This window comes from Cebus imitator, unplaced genomic scaffold (genome assembly GCF_001604975.1).
Source record: "Cebus imitator isolate Cc_AM_T3 unplaced genomic scaffold, Cebus_imitator-1.0 Scaffold24, whole genome shotgun sequence".
Taxonomy (NCBI): Eukaryota; Metazoa; Chordata; class Mammalia; order Primates; family Cebidae; genus Cebus; species Cebus imitator.
Genome location: NW_016107339.1, coordinates 3,606,901 through 3,630,395, shown reverse-complemented (window position 1 = coordinate 3,630,395; position 23,495 = coordinate 3,606,901). Strand labels below are relative to the sequence as shown.

Sequence of the window (23,495 nt, the reverse complement as noted above, 5' to 3'; positions counted from 1 at the left end):
ACCATTGCCTTCTGTTTTTTCTACGGAAATCTCAGTTATTAATAATAAAAAAATAAGCCCTTAGTGTTTTCTTCAATCCCACAACTCCCTCCATCTTAAAAATGTCAGTTTTCAGATTCCATAAATTTCTATCCAATATGCATCTCTCTTCATTCCAAGGGAAATGCTTTTTCTGAAAAAAAGCAAAAAAAATAAAAAAAGCAGTATTTTAAACAAAAACACTTGTCTGTGCTGAGACATTTCTGCTTACATCATTCAAACTGCATTTCTTCTTTGAACTTGTTGATGTTGAAGTATTCCACTTCATGAGAGATTGCCCCTTCCCACCCCCAGCACACACTGGTTCTTCAATAAAGACCTTTGTTTGGTATGAGTTTGCCAGAGGTTTACTTCATCAATTTAAAAAATCAAAGCTTGCCCAACAGAATGCTAAAATAAAAAAGATCAAAAATATCAAGTTTCGGGGAGCATGCATAGCCACTTGAACTTCATACATTGCTGGCTGGTTGCAAATTAATACATCTATTTTAAACGCAGGTAGAATTAAAATTTATTCTCACAATACAACATTATACATCAATGTGAATGAGTGACTTAGAATCATTTGAAACCAAATAGATGACTATCACTAATATAATTTTGAGCAACAAATGAGTTCACAAACACAAATGAGTAGAATGCAATAAGAATTTGTTTGCATTAAGTACAGAAACAGGCAGAACTAATCTATGATGTTAAAAGTCAGGTTAATGGTTACTTTTGGAAAATTGTGATTAGAAAGGCACTCAGATCTGGGAGTGGTAGGATGCTGGTCAAGTTTTGTTACAGGATTTTTATGCTGTTTACATAAGACTGCTCAGTTCTTAAATGCTTACATGTATTTTTCAGTATGCATGTCACATTTCAAAACATATTTGAAGAAGAAATAATCAAATTCAATTCAATTTTGAGCAAAAAACCACAAGAAATATCATTAAGATTCAAGTTCGAAATATAGTAGCCAAATGGTCTTGCCTAACGCTTATTTTTCGACTTTTAAATATATTTTAAAATATGTATTTTAGGACTATGTAAAAAATAATGCACTATATTTCCTACTGAAAGGCATTCTGGACAGGAATATTTGAAAATGATGATGAAGTTGTTGTTGCTTTAAAATTAAACTATTAATCTATTCACACACAATTTTCCCTTATTTTCTTTTGATGAGGGAAAAAAGACTTCAATACTGTAAATTTTCATCTTATTTGGGTGTTGATTTCAAAGTCAGGGTATAAGACAAAAGTATAAGACAGTCAGAAATATCCTTGGTATTTTGACTTGTTTTGCATATGCTGTATTAGACTTCATAATTTCCAACACAGCTGATGTATTCATCCAGCCTTGAGATCTATCATTTTTTTCATTTTTTTCTTTAGTTGAATAGTGAAGCCATTACTTTATATTTAGGAGCCATCTGATATAAAGGTCATATTTTATCATAGCTGCTGCTGTATTTGTTTAAAATAATGGTTGGATTCATATGCAATAAAAGTGTGTATGACATGCTGCTCTCATAAGTTCTGTATATAACATAAATATTATACACTTTGCAAGGAATATAATAAAGTATACTTGTTCACTTGTTCCTCTGTTTTCTCCCAATAGTTTTAGAGTCCTTCTTCCTTCCTCCCTCCCCTCCCCTCCCCTTCCCTTCCTTCTTTCTTTCATCTTTCTTTTTCTTTCCTTCTTTTCTTAGCCCTATGGTATCCCCTTTCATTCATCTGCCCCAATATCTATTCCATGGCAATCTCATTTCAATAGCTCATCACTAGGCTCTAGAAGACCCTGGATCTAACCATGGTTCTAACACTAACCAGCCATGAGACAAAAGGGAAGTCAATTAACCCACCTGGAACTTGGTTTCCTTCATTGTAACATTCTCACATCCTTCACTCCAGTAGTGAATACAGTGACCCCCCAAAATGTTAGGATAATATATCAACTCAAATGTTTGAGATTCATGGAGAAGCCTCATAAGTGAGCTATATCCCTAACCAAAACACTGCTGTCCTCATCACCACAGAATGGCTCTTAATTCAAATTTTATCTGTGGTCACCATTTTGAATTGGGAGCCTTTGCTGTAGCTATGATAGAAACAAAAAGAGTCACCAGGCTAAACTCGTAATCAGACCTTAGAGAAAGTAATAGTGGGAACACAAAGAATGGTATGAAACTGACATTTTGGTTCACATTTCAAAGCATCTCTCTGTCAATTACCTCGCAAAAACATCACCAAATCATAACCAAGGCTATTAATTTTCCTGAAAATCTTTTATTTATGTACTCAGACAAGTATCAATATTGTCTCCAAAGAGCCTTTCCATAGGTGCACCAACGTATTTTGGAGAGGCAAAAGCACAACATGAGGTGAAAGCCAAGGAAATAGCTGTTGATATGGCAGTATTCACTGATCAGCCCTTGAGGCACAGCCATCATTTCACATTACATTGTGGAAGAACTGAAAGTTTACTTTGAGGTTTGTCTTTTAAGTTACAGTGATGTGATCACTGACATTTTATAAATTCAATAAAACTTCATTAATACAGATCTTTCTAAATTCAAGCTTTGGAATGATTTTACATGGATCAGGCTGAGGTCTACCTTCCCAGTGCCTATATGACAAAAAAAAGTTTATTAGGGAAACAGTGTAAAGGGCATAAAAACTGTTTCCTTTCCTCCCTCCTTCCCTTTTCTTCCCTTCCCTTCCCTTCCCTTCTCTTCCCTTCCCTTCCCTTCTCTTCCCTTCCCTTCCCACCCCTCCCTTACCCTCCTCTCCTCCTCCCTCCCTCCCTCCTTCCTTCCTTCCTTCCTGGCTGCCTGCCTGCCTAGCTTTCTCCTTCCCTCTCTCCTTCCCTCCCTCCTTCCCTCCCTCCTTTCTTTTTTCCTTTCAACTGCCCCTCCAGATTTATCAACACCAACAACCTTACAAATATAGCTTCAGGTATATTTATGCTTTTCTTTCTCAACTTTAGAAGAAAGCAAAGCATATACCGATTGTGTTTTCTTCTAGAAAGATAATAGATGCCAAAAGCTACAAATCATGTTCAATGCAAGACCCTTTACACTTAGCATGCTCACTTATCCTTGCTTCTCTGTTTTCCTAAATCTTTACAGCAAGCCCCCTACCCTGGATCTCTAATGACACCTTCAACCTCTTATGAATGCAATAATTCAAGTTATTCTCCAGGATCTGGCTCTTCCTCACTTACCTGTGGACTCAATGATGATCAACTCTTCAGTCAAGAGCAATTCAGGCCCAGGTCCAGTGCAACAAATCTCTCTTAGGGCTAAAATGGGAAGCTGCAAGTCCCTCAGCCTCAAATTCAGAGATGTGAATGATTTTAAGAGCAGAGTTAGAGGGCAGACATTTCATGAAAAGTTTAACTCCTTCTTTATATAGCAGCAGTAATTATCATGTGGGTTGGAGAGTGCCAACACAGATGAGACTCTGACAGGATTTAGGTTAATGACACCTTTAATTTCTATGGATAAATACAGTTGCGGAGAGAAAACAAGGTTTTTACCTTACATGGGAAAATCTACTTTTGGAATTGAATAAACAGTTACACAAAAGCTTAAATCTGGTGGAGTATCCCTTGTCTCCATTTTTGTACTTTCTTTTTATTGATCGGGAAACAAGAATGCAGGATGATTTGACTTACTAATATTTTTGTTTGTTTATTTCTTTTTATTGAGGTAAAACTTACGTATATAGTTTACCACCTGTGCCTCTTTCGTGTTTAAGAGAAAGTCTTACTCTGTCACACAGGTGAGAGTGCAATGGCATGATCATAGCCTACTTTAGAATCAAGGAATCCTGCCATCTCAGCCTCCCAACTAGCTAGGACTACAGAGGTGCACCACCACACCTGGCTAGTTTTTAATTTTTTTGTAGAGATGGGGGTCTCACTATGTTTCCCAGGCTGGTCCCAAATTCTGGGCCTCAAGGGATCCTCCCACCTTGGAGTCTCAAGCACTTGAATTACAGGCATAAGCTACCATGTGCAGCCCATTTTTACCATTTTTAAATGTACAGTTCAGTGGTAATAAATATCTTTATAGATATTTTTCCCTTCATCCCCTTGTCTCCCCTTCCTAGTCTAGGGTAACCAACAATCTATTCTCTATCTTCATAAGATCTACTTTTTTAGCTCCCAAATATGAATGAGAACATGCAATATTTATCTTTCTGTGCTTGGCTTATGTCACTCAACATAAGGTCCTCCAGTTTCATCAATGTTTCTGCAAATGACAGAATTTCATTCTTTTTTATGGCCAAATAATATTCCATTGTGTATATATACACCACACTTTCTTTGTCTGTCCATCCCTTGATGAACACTTAGGTTGATTTCATAACTTGGATATTGTAAATAGTGCTGCAATAAATACGGGAGTACAGATATCCCTTTCATATATTGATTTCCTTTCTTTTGCATATATACCTCATAATGGAATTGCTGGATTATATGGAAGCTTTATTTGTGGGTTTTTGAGGACCATTCCGTACTGTTCTTCATAGTGGCTATACTAATTTTTGCTAATATTTATAATTGTAAGAGAACTCATATGCTTTCCAGGCACCATTAAAATATACTTGTCAATAGACAAAAACTAATAATAGCTAACTAATAATAATGTTTCTAGTGTGACTTCATGGTTTAATAACTGAATACAAGGAGATGCAGGTATAAGGAAAATTGAGTTGTGAGTGGTCCCATTCTCTTTAATGACTGTGCTGTCATGATGGGAAATAGTTGCACTGCTCAATATAACACAATAGGTCAAAGTGAGACATAGAATCATTTTATGTTTTCTTGTTTCTAATATCAAGCAGGATTTTGAATAAATTTTTAATGATAAATATATGCCATCTTTATTTTTTGAAATTATAGCAACAATAACATAATATCCCAAGAGCATTAGTGTTATGTGACCTAAACATTTTCAGGTGTTCCTCCTACTTCACATTAGGTCTGATGAATCTTATTTTCTGCAACCGTTGTCTCAGTGCTACTTAAAGATAAAATAACAGGCTTGCCAGCTTTTAGAAGTTAGTCCAGAGAAGAATACACACACACACACACACACACACACACACGCACACACTTGGGTGGGAGTGGGAAAAGGCTGAAGGTGAGGAAACAAGGCTGCTATGAATCGTGGCTGGGTGATGGGACACTCATTTCCTTAGCAGAAAGAGTGGGGCAGTAATTCAGTCCTATCAGAATCTACCAGAAAGCTTTGAGTTGTCCCTCCTCTTTATCATATTTGCTACTGTTTTGTTCTGGTTTCAGTCATCTCTTGCCCACTTTTCCAAAGTATTCTTTCTGTCTCTAGTCTTCCTCCCATGCTGCTGTCAACAAGCTTTGAAAATACAGGATCCTGATGAAAAATACCTGAGGGCTTTTCACTGTTTGTTCAAATCAGCGCAACATTCCAGATATTAATCAATATGGAAGGTGTATTTCAAGGGAATAGAAAATACAGGAGTGTGATGGACGTGCAAAGAGATAAATTTTAAAAACCTGTCATTTTACAAAGGAAGTAGAAGTTCCCTAGGATACCCAGAGCTGCTTGGCAAATAAGTGAAATAAGTGTCTACAGCACCCTCACCAGCTCTTCCTGATGTTTGTACTATCCTAACAGATGAAAGGAATGGTTCTTTAGAAAATACCAGGTAAAGGCTTCACCTTATCTGCAGTGAACATTTCTTCCAGGGACCATCTATCTACAGTGCAGTCCATATAGACTGTAAGTCTTTGCTCAGTCCTCACTGAATTTACGTTGGGTCAATACCGTTCCTCCAAATGCTCCAGGATACTAGTGAGGCAAAGTAAATGGTACTGGGGCCCTGACCCCTTGTGTAACAGGGCAGACAAGCATGGAGTAGACAGGAGATGAACTGAGAGGCAGCTGTAGAGCTCCCTGAACTGGGTGGTGGCTAAGGACACCCTTCATGTCAATGCTTAATGAAAAATAAAACACATTGTGTTTTAAATTTCTTTTTGTGTTAAAAAAAGATGGGCAGAATACACATAAAATCCACAATGGTAGATTGTGAATTATTGTTTAATGTCCTTTTCTTCACAGGATCCTTATTTTCAAGTTTTTCAGAATAAGCATGAAGAAATACATAGTGGGATTCTGTCAGCTCCAGTGATGTGGGGTGGAGATGTAATGAGTTCAAAACTGGAGCAATAAGAATGATGAGGTCATATTTCTAGGGAAAATTTTTTTATATATATTCTTGATAATTTGAAATACAAGTTCTAATGGATACTTCCATTTCAAACTTTTGAAAAAAGTGTTAAATCAGAATATCTGACAGAGAGAGAGGGAAGGAATGGAAGAGAAGGGAAGGGAAAGGAAAGGAAGGGAAGGAAAATCAAGTTATGCTTAAAATGATTAAAACATGCCAAGTTTTTATCCTCTTTTCATTTTGATCCAAGTTACCTTTCTCCTTAAATAAAAGTACTTTATTCATTTCCCAGGTGTATGTATATCCACTTCTCAGGAATCTCAAATAATTAGGAACAAGAGGAGCCTGGAAACTTCAGGCACAAAAATATCCCCCAGACATGATTTAGTCAATATGTCCAGTATCCTTGTTCAACAAATTAACTGGGGTTATTGACCAGCAGAACTAATACTTGCTTTAAGAAAACCCATGGTAAACACAGATAATTCTTACCTACAATTGAAAGTATTTTTCATGTACAGTTAAACACAAATTTAGCAGTTACAGTTTTATAGGAGGAAATGGAAAAATTGAGTATAGTCCAATGAGAAACAGAGATCAAGAGGCCCTGAAAATAACACACACAGCAAAGACCTAGTGAGATTGTGTGTGTATTATGTGCTAACATAGTAACTATTAAGAGTGTATTACATGCCAACATTGTGCAACGTGTCTTGCATGTATTATATCTAAATTTCCCACTGATCAACCTGATCAACATTTTACTGTACTGAACTATATTTTAGAATTGTAGAGATTGAGATGTGTAGTATTTTTTTCAGGTCACATGACAGTCCTGTAAATTTAATTTAAATTAATTTAAATTTAAACGAATTTAAATTTAAACACAAGTTGAGTTTAAACACAAGTCTGGGTTTTGATTTTCTAATTTTGCTTTACTATTAATGTAATATTCTGGGAATGATCCTCTTCCATGGACAATGTTTTAAATATTAAGTTTCAAGTCAATTTAATTCTATTTCGACACATCCTATAGGACATGATTATACATATGCTTTTTAAAAAAATCCTATGTTAAGAGAAAAAGGTGCAGTAAAGCCTTTTTATAATAAAAAGAATTTCACTCTTAAACCAAGAATAAGAGTAGAACCACTATTTACAACAAGATTCAGCTATTTAGTTTAAGACTGAAAAAATCCTTTGTTAAGGTATATGTGGTGTTAATTTTTAAATTTGCTTGAGTATCCAGTGAGAATGGGATCAGAAAAACACCACTGGTGCAGCTGCCAGTCCCAGGTTGAGATAGAGAAAATGTACTTATAAAAGCTTTGTGATTACAATATCTAAGTGTAATTACTTAGATTGCTAATGCACGTGGCATCATATTCTGACTTCAATCACAAAGCTTCTGCATGCCTCTGCCTCCCAGTATGTTTCTGCTTCTTGCTCTTAGGGAGCTTTAGAAATAGTTTTCTGTATACCATGGCAGCTCTGTGTAGGATGCATAGCAATATCCTCTGGATTCATCTTCTAAGACTGGAAATAACAAAGAGAACTGAGCCCCAATCAACGTCTGAGTCACGACTCTATCTTTTCAATGATCTTTTGGAGAAAAGAAGGCCAGATGTGATGGACAATTGGTAGTGAGCAGAAAAATGTCTGATCTGACAGGTTTGGTTTTATGACTGCTACTTCTAAGCCACCTCTTTCTGAGAACAAGGCACTGAAACAAACTCACTCTCTTGATACTTTAAGAAAAGCAATTTAAAATTTCTTCAAACTTGCAATTGTTCAGTGAGAAAGAACTTGCTTTAAATGAGAATTGGAGGATTAAGTTAACCCTCTCTAATTGCACAAGGCTTTAGTTGGAAGAATCTATGTCCTTTGCAGAGCAATGAGAATAATTGTTGGTGCCAATAAACATAATGTCTATATGAACTCAGCATTGTTATGAGGATCTGGGACTCTGGGATTATCTAGTTTAGGATCCAAAAGAAAACATTTGGAAATTACATTGCAAGCATTTGGACATAAAGTTATTCATTCATTCAGTGGATATGTATTGAGTGCCTGCAATGGCAGGCACTCTTGTTAACTGTTTGGATACATCAGTGAGCAAAACAGAATGGACTTTGTCTTATCCCTGAAAGGACTTATATTTTAATTGAAGTGAAAAAAAAATTATAAATGCACTGTATTAGTAAATTATATAGTTTATTAGAAGGTCTTAAATGCTATAAGAAAATAGAAAAGGAGAGCAGGGTAAAAGGAGAAATGTAGGAAAGTGTGAAAGAAGAGGGTGTAGAATTGTGGCATGACGTTCTTAAAGAATTATTCATGAAAATGCTACTTAATGTTTCTTTTGAATATTAATGAGCCATTTGTGTGTTAGTCCAGGTCTTCTTAGAAGCAAACTATGAGAAGACCATGATGCAGTTTTGATGTCAAGCGAAGGAGAGAAGAGGGAAGAAAAACTGAATGAAAGGAAGTGTCTAGATTGCAGCACAGTTCTAAGCAGTTCCTCATTTCCCAGGAGCAGACCTGTCTAGCAACCCTGCCTCACTCAGTCATTGGCTGGAAGCAGCCCATGAAAACTTTGGCCAATCTGGTGACGCATTTCAGAGGAACACAGCTAGAGCCACCAGCCAAATACTCTCCTGTAACCAGAGATAAGAGAGGCACATTCTGAGTTGACACAATCAGTATATTTTACCTCTTATATTTTTGGCAGAATATCATCTGTGTCCCCTTCTCTTGTTGCACCTCCAAATTTTACTGGGGACCAAACCTCCTATCTGCATGCAGACTTGGTAGAACCATCCAGTGCTCTGCAAACCCTCACTGAAGGAATGGGCAAATCATCTAAAAGGAAACAATCAGTCTTTCTCTTCTGTTAATTTTAATCTTGATTTCATGAATCCAAGGTCAAAAATTAAGGAATTATGTTCATTCAATAATGAAGCCTGAAAAACATTTCCAATCATTCTTGCTACCTAGGGCTTATAGAACCATATTACTTTTTGTCTTTTTCAAGGCTTAGATTCTCATTAATTTATTTGATTCGATGTTATGCCATATGTTTTTCAGTAAATTATTATTATTATTATTATTATTATTTTTCTTTTATTTTACTTTATGTTCTGGGGTACATGTGCAGGTCATGTAGGGTTGTTGCATAGGTGCATACTATATCCGGCATTTCTTCCCATGTTATCCCTCCTCACCTTTCCTACCCCTGCTGTCCCTCTCCTAGCCCCCCCAACTGTCCCCAGTGTGTAATGCTCCTCTCCGTGAGTCCATGTGTTCTCATTGTTCAACATGCACTTATGAGTGAGAACATGGAGTGTTTGCTTTTCTGTTCTTGTGTCAGGTTGCTGAGAATGATGGTTTCCAGAATCATCCAAGTCCCTACAAAGGGAACGAACTCATCGTTTCTTACGGCTGCATAGTATTCCATGGTGTGTATGTGCCACATTTTCTTTGTCCAGTCTATCACTGATGGGCATTTGGGTTGGTTCCAGGTCTTTGCTATTGTAAACAGGGCTGCAATGAACATACGTGTGCATGTGTCTTTATAGTAGAACGATTTATAATTCTTTGGGTATATACCCAGTAATGAGATTGCTAGGTCAAATGGGATTTCTATTTATAGGTCATTAAGAAATCGCCACATTGTCTTCCACAGTGGTTGAACTAGTTTACACTCCCACCAACTGTGTAAGAGTGTTCCTATTTCTCCACATCCTCTCCAGCATCTGTTGTCTCCAGATTTTTTAATGATCGCCATTCTAACTGGTGTGAGGTGATATCTCAATGTGCAAATCTTTTGATTTGCACTTCTCTAATGACCAGTGATAATGAGCATTTTTTATCATGTTTGTTGGCCTCATATATGTCTTCTTTTGAAAAGTGTCTCTTCATATCCTTCGCCCACTTTTGAATAGGGTCGTTTTTTTCTTATATATCTGTTTTAGTTCTCTGTAGGTTCTGGATATTAGCCCTTTGTCAGATGAGTAGACTGCAAAATTTTTTTCCCATTCTGTTGGTTGCCAGTTCACTCTAATGATGGTTTCTTTTGCTGTACAGAAGCTCTGAATTTTAATTAGATCCCATTTGTCTATCTTGGCTTTTGTTGCCATTGCTTTTGGTGTTTTAGTCATGAAGTCCTTGCCTATACCAACGTCCTGGATGATTTTGCCTACATTTTCTTCTAGTGATTTTATGGTGTTAGGTTTTATGTTTAAATCTTTAATCCATCTGGAGTTAATTTTAGTGTAAGATGACAGAAAGGGGTCCAGTTTCTGCTTTCTGCACATTGCTAGCCAGTTTTCCCAATACCATTTATTAAACATGGAGTCCTTTCCCCATTGCTTATTTTTTCAGGTTTTTCGAAGATCACATGGTTGCAGATGTGTGGTGTTGCTTCTGAGGCCTCTGTTCTGTTCTGTTGGTCTATGTCTCTGTTTTGGTACCAGTACCATGCTGTTTTGATTACTGTAGCTTGTAGTATAGTTTGAAGTCTGGCAGTGTGATGCCTCTGGCTTTGTTCTTTTTGCTGAGGATTGTTTTGGCTATGCGGGCTCTCTTGTGATTCCATATGAAGTTTAAAGTGTTTTTTTCCCCCAGTTCTGTGAAGAAGGTCATTGGTAGCTTGATGGGGATAGTGTTGAATCTATAAATTACTTTGGGCAGTATGGCCATTTTCACAATATTGATTCTTCCTAACCATGAGCATGGGATGTTTTTCCATCTGTTTATGTCCTCTCTTATTTCGTTGAGCAGTGGTTTGTAGTTCTCCTTGAAGAGGTCCTTTACATCCTTTGTTAGTTGTATTCCTAGGTATTTTATTCTCTTTGTAGCAATTGTGAATGGGAGTTTGCTCTTGATTTGGCTCTCTGTTTGTCTGTTATTGGTATATAGGAATGCTTGTGATTTCTGCACATTGATTTTGTATACTGAGACTTTGCCGAAGTTGCTTATCAGTTTGAGAAGATTTTGGGCTGAGACAATGCGGTCTTCTAAATATACAATCATGTCATCTGCAAATAGAGACAGTTTGACTTCCTCCTTTCCTAATCGAATACCCTTTATTTCTTTTTCTTGCCTGATTGCTCTGGCTAGAACTTCCAATACTATATTGAATAGGAGTGGTGAGAGAGTGCATCCTTTTCTAGTGCCTGATTTCAAAGGGAATTCTTCCAGCTTTTGCCTGTTCAGTATGCTATTGGCTGTAGGTTTGTCATATATAGCTTTTATCATTTTATAATACATTCTGTCGACACCTAGTTTATTGACAACTTTTAGCATGAAGGTCTATTGAATTTTGTCAAAGGCCTTCTCTGCATCTATTGAGATAATCATGTGGTTTTTGTCTTTGGTTCTGTTTATGTGATGGATTACATTTATGGACTTGCGTATGTTGAGCCAGCATTGCATCCCTGGGATAAAGCCTACTTGATTGTGATCAATAAGCTTTTTGGTGTGCTGTTGCATTCGGTTTGCCAATATTTTATTGAAGATTTTTGCGTTGATGTTCATCATGGATATTGGCCTGAAGTTTTCTTTTTTAGTTGAGTCTTTGCTTGGTTTTGATATCAGGATGATGTTGGTCTCATAAAATGAGTTAGGGAGGATTCTCTCTTTTTTTTTTTTTTTTCTGGAATTATAGGCATGAGCCACTGCAGCCGGCTGGAGGAGCTTTTTTATTACTTGACATGGGTCTGCATCATGAACTGGGGTAAACTGAGCTTCTGAATCAAGAAGCTGGGAGATACATGGAAAGTCTTGAGGCAGAAAGAGGACCCCAAGCACAAAGGCTCTGGCACCCACCGAGAAAGGTGACCTGTGAACACCATGCCAGGCACCAGTGGAAGAGGGCTGAAGGAGTGTTGAGTGTAAAGCTCCTCACAGTTTTTTTTTTTTTTTTTTTTTTTAAGAAAGAGAGAAAGAAAGAAAGAGAAAGAATAAAAAAAAAAGAAAAAGAAAAAAAAAGAATGAAGGAGAGGAAGAAAGAGGAAGAGGAAGAGGGAGAGAGAACAGGGGTGTTGCTTTATTGCCTGGGGTAGAATGCAGTCTAAAAACGGGTATGCCTTAATTGTGTTTAATAATAGAGACATAAAAAAAAATGAGGGAAGAAAATAATTAACAAGCAGCCAACCAATATTTCATTTAAACCTATAAATAGGTGTGATATGGTACTGATAAGAGTGTATATTTTGTGTATTTAAAGTGGAGAGTTCTATAAATGTTAATTAAGTCTACTTGTTCTGGATTTGAGTTCAAGTCCTGGATATTGATGTTAACTTTCTGTCTCAGTGATCTGTCTAATATTGATGTTGAAGTCTCCCACTATTATTGTGTGGAAGTCCAAGTCTCTTGATAAGTCTTATATATCTGGGTATTCCTGTATTGGGTGTGTATGTATCTAGTATCTTTAGCTCTTCTTGTTACATAGATCCTTTTATTATGTAATATCCTTCTTTGCTTCTTTTGATCTTTGTTGCTTTAACATCTATTTTATCAGCAAAAATTGCAACTCGTCTTGCCTTCTCTTTTTATTTCATTGAGTTGGTCTTCAATCTCTGTTATCCTTTCTTCTGCTTGATCGATTTGGCTGTTAAAACTTGTGTTTGCTTCATGTAGTTCTCGTGCTGTGTTTTTCAACTCCATCAAGTCGTTTATGTTCTTCTCTAAGCTGGTTATTCTAGTTAGCATTTCGCCTAAACCTTTTTCAAGGTTTTGGTTTCTTTGCATTGTGTTAGAACGTCTTCCTTTAGCTCAGAAAAGTTTGTTATTATCCACCTTCTGAAGCCTGTTTCTGTCAATGCATCGCACTCTTTCTCGGTCATGTTGTGTTCCAGTGTTGTTGAGGAGTTGTGATCTCTTGAAGGAGAAGAGGTGTTTTGGTCTTTGATGGTTCATCTTTTTTGTGCTGTTTTTTCCCATCTTCATGGATTTTCCTGTGTTTTTTGTTAAAACCTGAGGCCTAGTCCCACCCCTTTAATGGTGCACTATGTCCTTCCTCCACAGGGCTGAATCATTCAGGGTTCAGCTCAGACTGTGGCACTGGCTGTACAGCCCGCTAGAATTAGTGCTTCAGCCCTCTGGGGTTTGTAGAGGAGGGTAGGGACCCTTCCAGCTGCTGCGTCTGCCCTCCCACCTTCAGCTCCCTCTTTCTCCAGGTAGGGAAAGGGGGTAATAGGATCTACAGGCTCTCCTGGCTGGTTTATGGCTTATGCATTTCCTTAGATCTGTGCACCAATCAGGGGCACTGACCTGGATTATTATTCAACTCTGCACTTATAATTCCAGGCACTTGACTGGCAAAGATCCCCTGTTCTGTGTATTGCTGAGGCTTTGGGGGAAGTGCTGTATCTGGACGGGAATACCAGAGAGGGATCCTCTGACTCACCAGTCAGATGCACTTTCTGGATGAAGTGGCACGCCTCCCCGCCTTGGTCTGCCCTGCCTCGGTTTTGCTCACTGTCGGACCAGACCAGTTGAAATGCACCTGGTACCTTGGTTGGAGCTAGGAGATCTGTGGATTTCTGCGTCTCTCTCATTGTGTATTGTGCACCGGAGTTGTGTCTATTTGGCCATCTTGGCTCCAATCCTCAGTAAATTAATATTTTTGCTTAAGATAATTAGAACCAATTTGTGTTTCTTCTAAAAAACACTAAATACAAAATTGTATCTTAAGAAAAGAAGAATCAAGATGTAATAGGAACGTACAGGATTTGAATGGTGTTGCATGTGGTCAAGTCACTGGATTTATCTTCTAAGACTGGAAATAACAGTCATTTACTTTGCCATTTACTTGCTGAATATTCTCAGGTATAATTTTTCACCTGTTCATACTACATCTGCATACTGGGTATATGGCTAATTTTCACAGTTAAATGCTTTGAGGAGGCCAGGTTTAAGAGCTAGCTTTGAAGTATTATATGCATTTTAAATAGTTATATCAAAAATAATCATGGACAAATATGGTTTAGTTTTAATACATCTTAAAGATAGGTGGTGGTATAAAGTGGATATTTGTTGCAATAATCTTTCTTTTGTGTACGTATAAAACATTTCATTTTTTAAATGAAGGAAACATATCATACATACACTTTAAAAATGAAGAATTCAGTGTTTCTTTGAACATCTAATATAATATTAAGCTGCAATGTACAAAATCATTTCAGATTGCTCGAGTTAAAAAGAATTGTAGAGATGATGAGATGGAACTATTTATTGTAAAGCTAAAAATCATGAGTTCAGAGTGGTTCAGTAAACTGAAGTCAAAAATGTTAATTGTTAGAAGACTTAGAACTAGACCTCAAATCATATGACTCTCAGTTTCACGAGCTTTCTGCCAAAACATACTGCATTTCAACATATGTTAAAGAATTTACCAAAGGAATAATTATCACAGGAGTGAACAATCTATTTTTGATATCTTAAAAAGGTAAAATTATGCTTCTATGTATTGCTGTTATTTTATTGATAACATAAGCTAGCACATGTAACAAATTCAACATTGATCAAGTCCTTTTTAAGAAGTTAGTTTCAGAATTAGAATTTGTGTTTAAAATGTTAGACAAATACTGTGAAATGAATGAAAAATACATTCTATGTAAGAAAGCAGAAATATTGAGATGAGAATTTGGAAATAAGAAAAGAAGTAAAAAGAAATGGTTAAGGATTTCATGACAGTTCTTCAGCATATAAATATATGATTACAGTTTTAGGTGGCAATTTGGCACTTTCCAAGAATATGCAGACAACAAACATACTGAACATTTCTTCCATTGTGCAAACTAAACTCTTAACGAAGACTTGTGAACACTGTGCCAGATTGCCCTGAGTCACAACTTGGCAGACATGTGAGGCAAAACAGACATCTTCCTCAACTTACTGCTTCTCTCCTAAAATAAAAGGGACACCTCACCAGAACTTGAAGCCAAAACCTGGTGACCAGATAGGCATCATGGTACTCAGACTACTCAGGTGAGGTATCAGGGCCAATAAGCTTATCCTTGCATTACTCACCAGACGCCTGCTCTAAGAAATCTTTTTGTGAAAAAATAAATTTGTGCAAAATATTTTCCCATATGATTATAGGCGTTTTCCTACAACAGAAATACATCTCATTTTTTAAATTGCATTTTAGGTTTTGGGGTACATGTGAAGAACATGCAAGATCGTTGCATAGGTACACACATGGCAGTGTGATTTGCTGCCAAGAAGTGAAAATTTATAATTCTTCTAAATTGTGAGGGCTCTAACTGGATATGCAACCTAACAGATTTGGTTATTCATCTTCAAAGGTCAGCAAACTTGTTCTATAGAGGACCAGAGGGTAAATATTTTTGGCTTTACAGCTCATATGGTCTCTCTCTCAACTACTCAACTTTGCTGTTGGTGAATAGACAATACATTAAAAACTGAGCATGGCTGTTTACCAGTAAAACTTCATTTACAAAAACAGGCATCCTGCCAGATACAGGTCATAATTTGCCAATACTGATGTAGAAGCCTAAAGATTACTGGACACTAGGAGTTAATTCTTGATTCTTTGGAGATTTAAGAAGACTGTATACTACCAAAGTATTTAAGAAGCACTGTTTGTTAGTGCAAAAATCATATAGACAGTTTTTCTTGAGGAGCCTAGGCTATGTCATAGAGGTGTCTTGTAAAAGATCATCCAATCAGACAACACTATTTTCCTAAATAAAGGCTAGTCATTTTCTTTCCAATCTGATAATTAGTGTGCACTTAATTACCCTTTACTTGAAAAATAGGTGTCCAGGCGTGATGGCTCACGCCTGTAATCCCAGCACTTTGGGAGGCCCATCACCTGTGGTCGAGAGTTTGACATCAGCCTGACCAACATGGAGAAACCCCATCTTTACTAAAAATACAAACATTAGCTGGGTATGATGGCACATGCCTGTAATCTCAGCTACTTGGCAGGCTGAGGCAGGAGGATCGCTTGAACTCAGGACGCAGAGGTTGCAGTGAGCTGAGATCATGCCATTGCACTCCAGCCTAGGTAACAAAAGTGAACCTCTGTATCAAAAAGGAAAGAACAAAAAAGGAAAGGAAAGGAAAGGAGAAAGGAAAGGAAAGGAAGAGAAAAATAGGCTTGGTCATCAGTGACCTAGAGGGATCTCTGACAAGGCTTTTACTTCAAAATCCATGAACAGAAGCTGCTTTGGGAATGATGGTATTGAGTAGGAGCTTTCTGAGCTGCATCACAAAGCAAAAGACAGGTAAATCAGGAGTCTAAAGAAGTGAAATGGAGATTGTGGTCTGAGTCTATAGTCAGACCAAAGCAACTAGAAGGTTAAAAATGTGAGAAATGTTCACTCTGGCTATCTCTTTTATGTATGAAAAAAAATAGGTACTTTAAAAAAATCTTTATAGACATTATACAGAGTGTAAAAATCTTAGGCAGTCAATGACTTTTTTTAACCTCAAAAACATTCTGAGTTTATGTTTTTTCTTTTAGCAGTGTATTTTCTTAGTAGCCTTATTAACAAGGTTTCTTTTACTGTTTTAGTCCTAGTATATTTCTGAAAAAGTATTTTTTAAATATATTTTTATATTTATATATAAATATAGATATTTTATATATTTATATATATAACATATATATAAATATATAAATTTACATATATATATAAAAATTTACATATATATATATATATATATACTTTTAAATAAACATGATATTTCAAAAGGTAATTTAAGGGACTCAAAATTGAGAAATTCTGGGCAAGTAAAGACTTCAAGAAAAATTGCTCTCCTTATCATAGAGGAAATCAGCTCTCCAGTGACAACCTGCTTGTATTGCCAATGGTAGAGATGGTCCAAGTTATAAGTTACTTTTTTCACCTGAAGTCATTTTTTCATAATGATGCTTCTTAGATCTTATCAACAGTGCTCTTGAATTAGTACATGCATAAACACATGTAAACCAAAATCCACGCCCTAGTTGGTCATCTTTTCTAATTTCAAAACATATATATCTATACATACAACAGAGTATAAAAAGTCAGATTAACTTTGGGAGGCCGAGGCGGGTGGATCACGAGGTCAAGAGATCAAGACCATCCTGGTCAACATGGTGAAACCCCGTCTCTGCTAAAACTACAAAAAATTAGCTGGGCATGGTGGCACATGCCTGTAATCCCAGCTACTCAGGAGGCTGAGGCAGGAGAATTGCCTGAACCCAGGAGGCGGAAGTTGCGGTGAGCCGAGATCGCACCATTGCACTCCAGTCTGGGTAACAAGAGCGAAACTCCATCTCAAAAAAAAAAAAAAAAAAAAAAAAAAAAAAAAGTCAGATTAGATGGTTTATTTAGATGTACAATTTAGAGTCATTCTTGATGCTTCCTTCTTTCTCATTCCCCAAACTAAAGATATTGCCAAATCTTGTCAATTCTAGTAGCCAAACCTCTGAAATTGGTTTTTAATACATTCACTCTTCACTCTCCATTGGCTACATCCTAGACCAAGCCAGGGCTTCTCAACCTTTAGTGAGCATCAGAATCACCTGGAGTGATTGTGAGAGCACAGAGTGCTGGGCCCAGATTTGATTTGTAGGTCTGGAGAGGGCTTAGTAATTTCCAGGGTACACTGATGCTGTTGGTCTTCAGATCACACTCTTGAGTAGGACCTGCCTTTTATGTGGATTACTCTCATGGCAGCAAAAATGATCTTTGTTAAATGAAATTTTCATCATGTGACTTTCCCGCTTAAAACACTTTGACTGCACTAAGTTGACTCCCAATAGCCTGAGCATAGTCAACAAAATCCCAGGTAATCTAACTCGGTCTACCTTCCTTCTCCTATGTGATACATAGCTGTCTGCCCTCCGGCTACACTGGCCTTCTCTCCATGTCTCACATAAGACAGTCTCTCCCAGGACCTTTGCATATGTGGCTCTCTTTGCCTAGAATGCTTTCATTCTTTCCTCCATATAGTCAATTTTTACTCAACCTTCAAAAGTCAACTCACTTATCATTTCCTTGATGAACCTTTCCTTGAAATCCATATTTGGTCAGATCCCCTTATTATCCTCTACCAAAGCAGCCTGCAACTTGCCTTCAAACTAAATATGTTTGTGTGATTATTTGATTAGTCCTTCTCTCTTAATAGACCATAAGGTACAGGAGGGCAAGGTTCATGGTTTCCTTTTTCTTAGGTGCAAAACAGAAGGCCTGACCCAAACATAACAGGTACTCTAAACTCTGTGTTCGGATAATCAACTAAATTATTAAGATGAATTCAGTAATACGATTGGTTACAAGAGTAACAGTTAATATTTACTGAGCGCACAAACTGTGCAAGGGACTTTATACTTCACTTAAGCCTATGAAACAGATGCTATTATTGTTATTGCCATATTACAGAAGAGAAAACTGCGGCTCAGGAAGTTGAAGTTAATAGGGCAAAATCATATAGTTCATAAGAGACAGAAGCCTTTGCTCTGGTAGATATGAACGTAGACCCTGAGAGTCAATACAAAAAGCATTAATGTGCTTCTTCATATTTTCTATAGCTTACTTTCTTCATTCGATTCTCATAAATGCTTTTAAGAGCTAAATATGTCTGCTTGTTTCTTACGGGCAACATTAGATATTGTTGGGTTAAATGGCTTGGCTAAGATCACATACAGCACGTTAGTGACTGTGCAAGGACCCAAACTCTAGTCTCCACACACAAAGATCACGATTATTTCCACCCTAACACACTGGAAATGGTAAAAAAAAATGCTTTCTATGATAGGATAATTTTCACTACATTTTTCTTCTCAAACATACATCTGAAAATGTGAATTCCTTTGAACATCATGTAAAGTTGCCAAATGCCAACATCGGACTACTTCTTAGAGAGCTCTTTCAGCCGTAAGAGCTATTTACATGCCAAAGTTTCTAGGTAGAGCAAAATACTTATTCTTTTCACACTCAGAGTGGTCCCATGGTTTCCATCATCAGGCACATGGATTTCTGAGTTGTGCGCAAGTTGCTGGCATCATCTGCATTCCAGCGGTTGTCTTCTCAGGTGCTTTTCCCTGGCCTTTTGTTGCCAGCATGCTCAGGGGAGACATTCACCTCTCTTGGCTACCTTTCTTGTTTACCTCCTTTGTGCCTTTATTGGCCCAACTTCCCAGAGGCAGCTATGACAGACAGGACTGACGCAGAGCAGAGATGTCAATGAATAATCCTTCAGACCCCAGTCCACATGCCTGAATTAAAGTGCCTTAGAACAACCTGGTCGCTTCCCATACAAACAGATGTTAATTTATCAATGCAGCAGAAAATCCCAGAACACCAATCCCTCTCTCTGTGTAAGACAGGGAATTTAAATATGTTCTCTAAGTAGAGAAAAAGAAAATATTCCAGCAAAAGAATTAATGTTCAGAAATGGAAAGAAAAGTGAAGGATGAGGTCAAAGGTCTCTCTTAGGAGGAAAGGAAACCATAAAATTGAAATAGAAAAGCAAAATGAGTTTATGTGAGAATATAGAGAGACTTATACAACATCTCAAGTCTATTCTAACATGGAAGCAGTATAAGGCTTCAATTGAAACAGCAAGAGAACTTTTTTTTCATCCATTCAGCAAATAGCATTTACTATATATCAGGAACATTCTAGGCACTGTAGATAACAAGATTAATATGGTACCAAAGTCACCCCCAAACATGCATAATGATTAAGAGAAAGTTATGAAACAAGGTGTTGCCTACTGTGACTCATGGAAGCTTTGTGTGAAACAGAAAGTCGCAGTTGAAAGCCTCACAGATGAGACAGGCTTGAATTGAATCTCAATAGTTTTATTAGCTTAATATGAGGATGAAATTGGGGAGTGGGGAGTAGCATTCCTGGCAGGTGGAACACTAAGTACAAAGGCACAAGGCAAGTTAGGATATGGAAGATTTTTGAAAAACAAAACTATAAAATAATTAGCCTGAATTCTGGGATGTGCTGAAGTGGGAGTAATGAGAAACGAAAGGAACAGAGAAGATGGGAAAAGGGGAAGGATGAGCTTAAAGAGATTGTAGACAGGGATTAGTTCATGAGTGGCTTTACATGCCAGAATGAAGAGTTTTCATTTATCCTGAAAGGCAATGAGGAACCCGTGAAGGCTCTGTCATAAGGCAGTATCATGTGTTTTGTGGAGAGTCATGCCTGGGATTGCAGGACACACTTCAGGAAGACAACTTGGGAGACAGTGAGGAGAAAAGATTTGAGGGTGCAGAACTGGAGGTTGGTCTATGGGTTGAGATGAGTTATTATAACTCTGGACCAAAATTGTGAGGGTCTGACCTAAGGCAGTGTCAGGAAGGATGAATTTCTGGTGCCAATGATTGTGTAAATTTGATGGACAACATAGAGTAAAGGCTCATCACTGAAAAATAAAGCAAAACTATTTTAATGTAATTGTAGCCAGTCAATATTATATAATTTTTCATGTTGCTAGTGTACTTTAAGTATGTGTAAATGATGTAACTTTTTTCTGTTAATTTTATAATTCTTGTCCAACTCAAGAGACATAGATCCTCTTGGCTAAGACCTCACAGAACTTTTGTGGGATCTTGTTGAAGACGGGTAGATACCCATGGCTTTCTAGTAACATAAGGGGAAACCCAAACCACAGGCCAGGGTTTAGAGTTAGCCTAGGGGCAGGCATTGGATTCCAGGCTCCACAAAGTGAGGTTTTGAGGATCTAGCACTATGGAAAATGGGAGTAGGCAGGGTTACTCTGGTGGGAATAATATCAGGGGTGGAAAGAATATTCATTAAATGGCCATGATGTTCAAGGCCACCCTCATGGGCATGTGGTCTGTTCAGTCACATAGATCCCCACACTCAGAAGAGCCCCATGCTTTCATTTAATGTTCTGCTGGTGCTATCTTGAAATTCTTAGCAACTTTTTAACAAAGGCATATGTACTTTCATTTTGCAATGGGCCCTGCATGTTATGTGCTGCTCCTCGTAATCTGTGCCGAACAATGGTTATCTCATTTGGCCCTTTGTAAGACATCTATAAGGATGATATTTGATCTCTATTTTAGAGAAGGTCAAGCTGAGGCTCAAACAAGCAAATTCATTGAACTAGAATACATACCTACTGAATGGTAGAGAGCTGAGATTCTACTCCAAAACCTTCTGATTCTAGCTATTAGTGAGCAAGTCCTTCCTTGATAGTTTGTCAGTCACTCACCCCAAGGGGTATGTATAGTGCCTGACATGCTCACCATCCACTGTCATAGACTAAGGGCAGGTGAGGGAGTGCCATAGGCTTCCTAGATAGAAAGCTTAGGTTTGCCAGACGCATGAGCATTACTTGGTATTTCAGAGTACAAGGGGTCAGGAGTCAGAATTACCAGGACTTGGATCCCAGCCCTCCCACTCTGTGAATCAGTATCTTTAACTGTGAAACAGGATAGTAATAGGATATACCTCAAAGAGTTGATGAGAGGATTAATTCAAAGCAACAAAACAGGCAAAGAACAGAGCACAGAGCTTGGCCCATAGTGAACACTCAGTAAATGTTAGCTGTTTCTATTTTATGAAGTTGTCTGTGCTAAGTCAGGATGGTGGTAAGGCTGACTTTGAAGAAGTAAAAGTATGGAGGAATCCAGTTAGGAAGTATCAGTGAACACTAAATCTAAGCAGAACAAGCTAAGCTAAGCAGATGAATGCACTGTGACTTGATCCCCACGTTTATCTCACTTTGTTCTCATCATCCTGGCTGCAGAGCACGGGTCAGTGAAGGGCACTTCAAAAACTGGACTGACATAAAACCTCTGCTCCGTGATTAAACAATGCAGCTTTAACCATGACCATAGAAAAAGAACAGGCTCTCTCTCAGAGTAGCTTGTTCAGATAGATGTAAAGACGACCCGAAAGACTGCCTACATTTACAAATGCAAAGCTTATATGCAAACAGAAAGATAAACTGCAAGGCAGACTCTCCATACAGGCTGCATGTGCCACCTTCAGTGCACGTACTTTCTAAACCCTTTGCCTTCCTGCCACCATGACTTTGAAGTCGTCTTCCATAAATGCATTTCCGAGATTCACCTCTTGAATGCGAAAGACATAAGAGGCAAATATAAAAAATAAATATCCCATTAAGACTAAAAAGATACATTGGAGAATCATTATAAAATCTTCTGCCAAAACACAAAGAACAATGTATGCTTTCTATTTGAGTGCATGCAAAGTCTCAGGTAAGGCCTCAGGTGAATCAAGCTGGAGAAAGCAACTGAGGATAGTAGCAATAATCTGACCCAACTTTTCTAATACACTTAGTTGAAGGAAGCATGGTAACTATTTGGTGGCTCTACAGACTTTATGAAAACTGCAGACTTTACAAGTTTTAGAACCAAATGCTCTTTTGCCTGATGCTACACACACACACTAATCCCCAACTGTGTTTCTATGAAACTAGATATTGAAGTTATATAACACGGCTGCACATTCTTACCCACTCTTAGCAAGAGGCGAGATTTTGTAGCCTTCCCATGAATCTGAGTGGACTTGTGGCTGTTCCACTCAATATGGTATGGCAGTAGTTATGCTATGTAACTTCCTAGATGAGGTCACAAAAAGTCTTGCAGCTTCTGCCTGGTTCACTAAACACTAGACTACCAGACTAGTGACTATCCAGAACCACCATGCTAAAGAGGCTATTTGTAGGCACTTTGGTTGACTGTCTCAACTGATTCCAGCCTTCCAAGATGCCATTCATGAGTGAAAGCATCTTACACCTTCCAAACAGGTGCATTTCCCCACTGGACACCACCAAACACCAAACTCTGCTAATTCCATATGGAAGAAGAAGGCCAACTTAAATTCCTGACCCACAAAATTGTAAGATGTAGTTATCGTTATTTTAAGTTGCTAGGTTCTAAGGTAGCTTGTCATAACCGGAACGCTAGATAAACTGTTTTGAGTTTCCTTGACTCTAAAACCCAGTGAGTAAAACTATGGTCATATCTATTACACAGGAAAAATATTACTAGGTCTTACGTTCAGGAAACCAAGTCCCCTTTACGTTCTTCACAAATACTTTGAAAACTCAAAGGAAATGTCTCTATAATCGAGTCCTCTTGGCTTCCAAAGAAATAAGAATCTAAATTTTATACTGTCCTCCAGGCTCACTTGGATACTTTGCTTTCAGTTCTGCCAAGGCCACCCTTTATGTAAGCCTAATGTGGATGGTGCTAATGACTTTAACATTCTCAAC

General features: G+C 37.7%; 1 protein-coding gene and 1 long non-coding RNA gene across 2 annotated transcripts in view; one reads left to right on the top strand and one right to left on the bottom strand.

The window, feature by feature from the left end:
• The window catches only part of KCNH8 (potassium voltage-gated channel subfamily H member 8), a 345,406-nt gene that overhangs the window by 203,793 nt on the left and 118,118 nt on the right, over positions 1-23,495 (bottom strand). The gene's annotated exons all lie outside the window — the stretch shown is intronic.
• LOC108299933 overlaps positions 1-23,495 on the top strand; it is a 115,252-nt gene that overhangs the window by 85,342 nt on the left and 6,415 nt on the right. Inside the window, exons 3-4 of the long non-coding RNA XR_001823170.2 lie at positions 18,442-18,475; positions 23,028-23,119. This is a non-coding gene — a long non-coding RNA (uncharacterized LOC108299933). The remainder of the gene's footprint in view (positions 1-18,441; positions 18,476-23,027; positions 23,120-23,495) is intronic.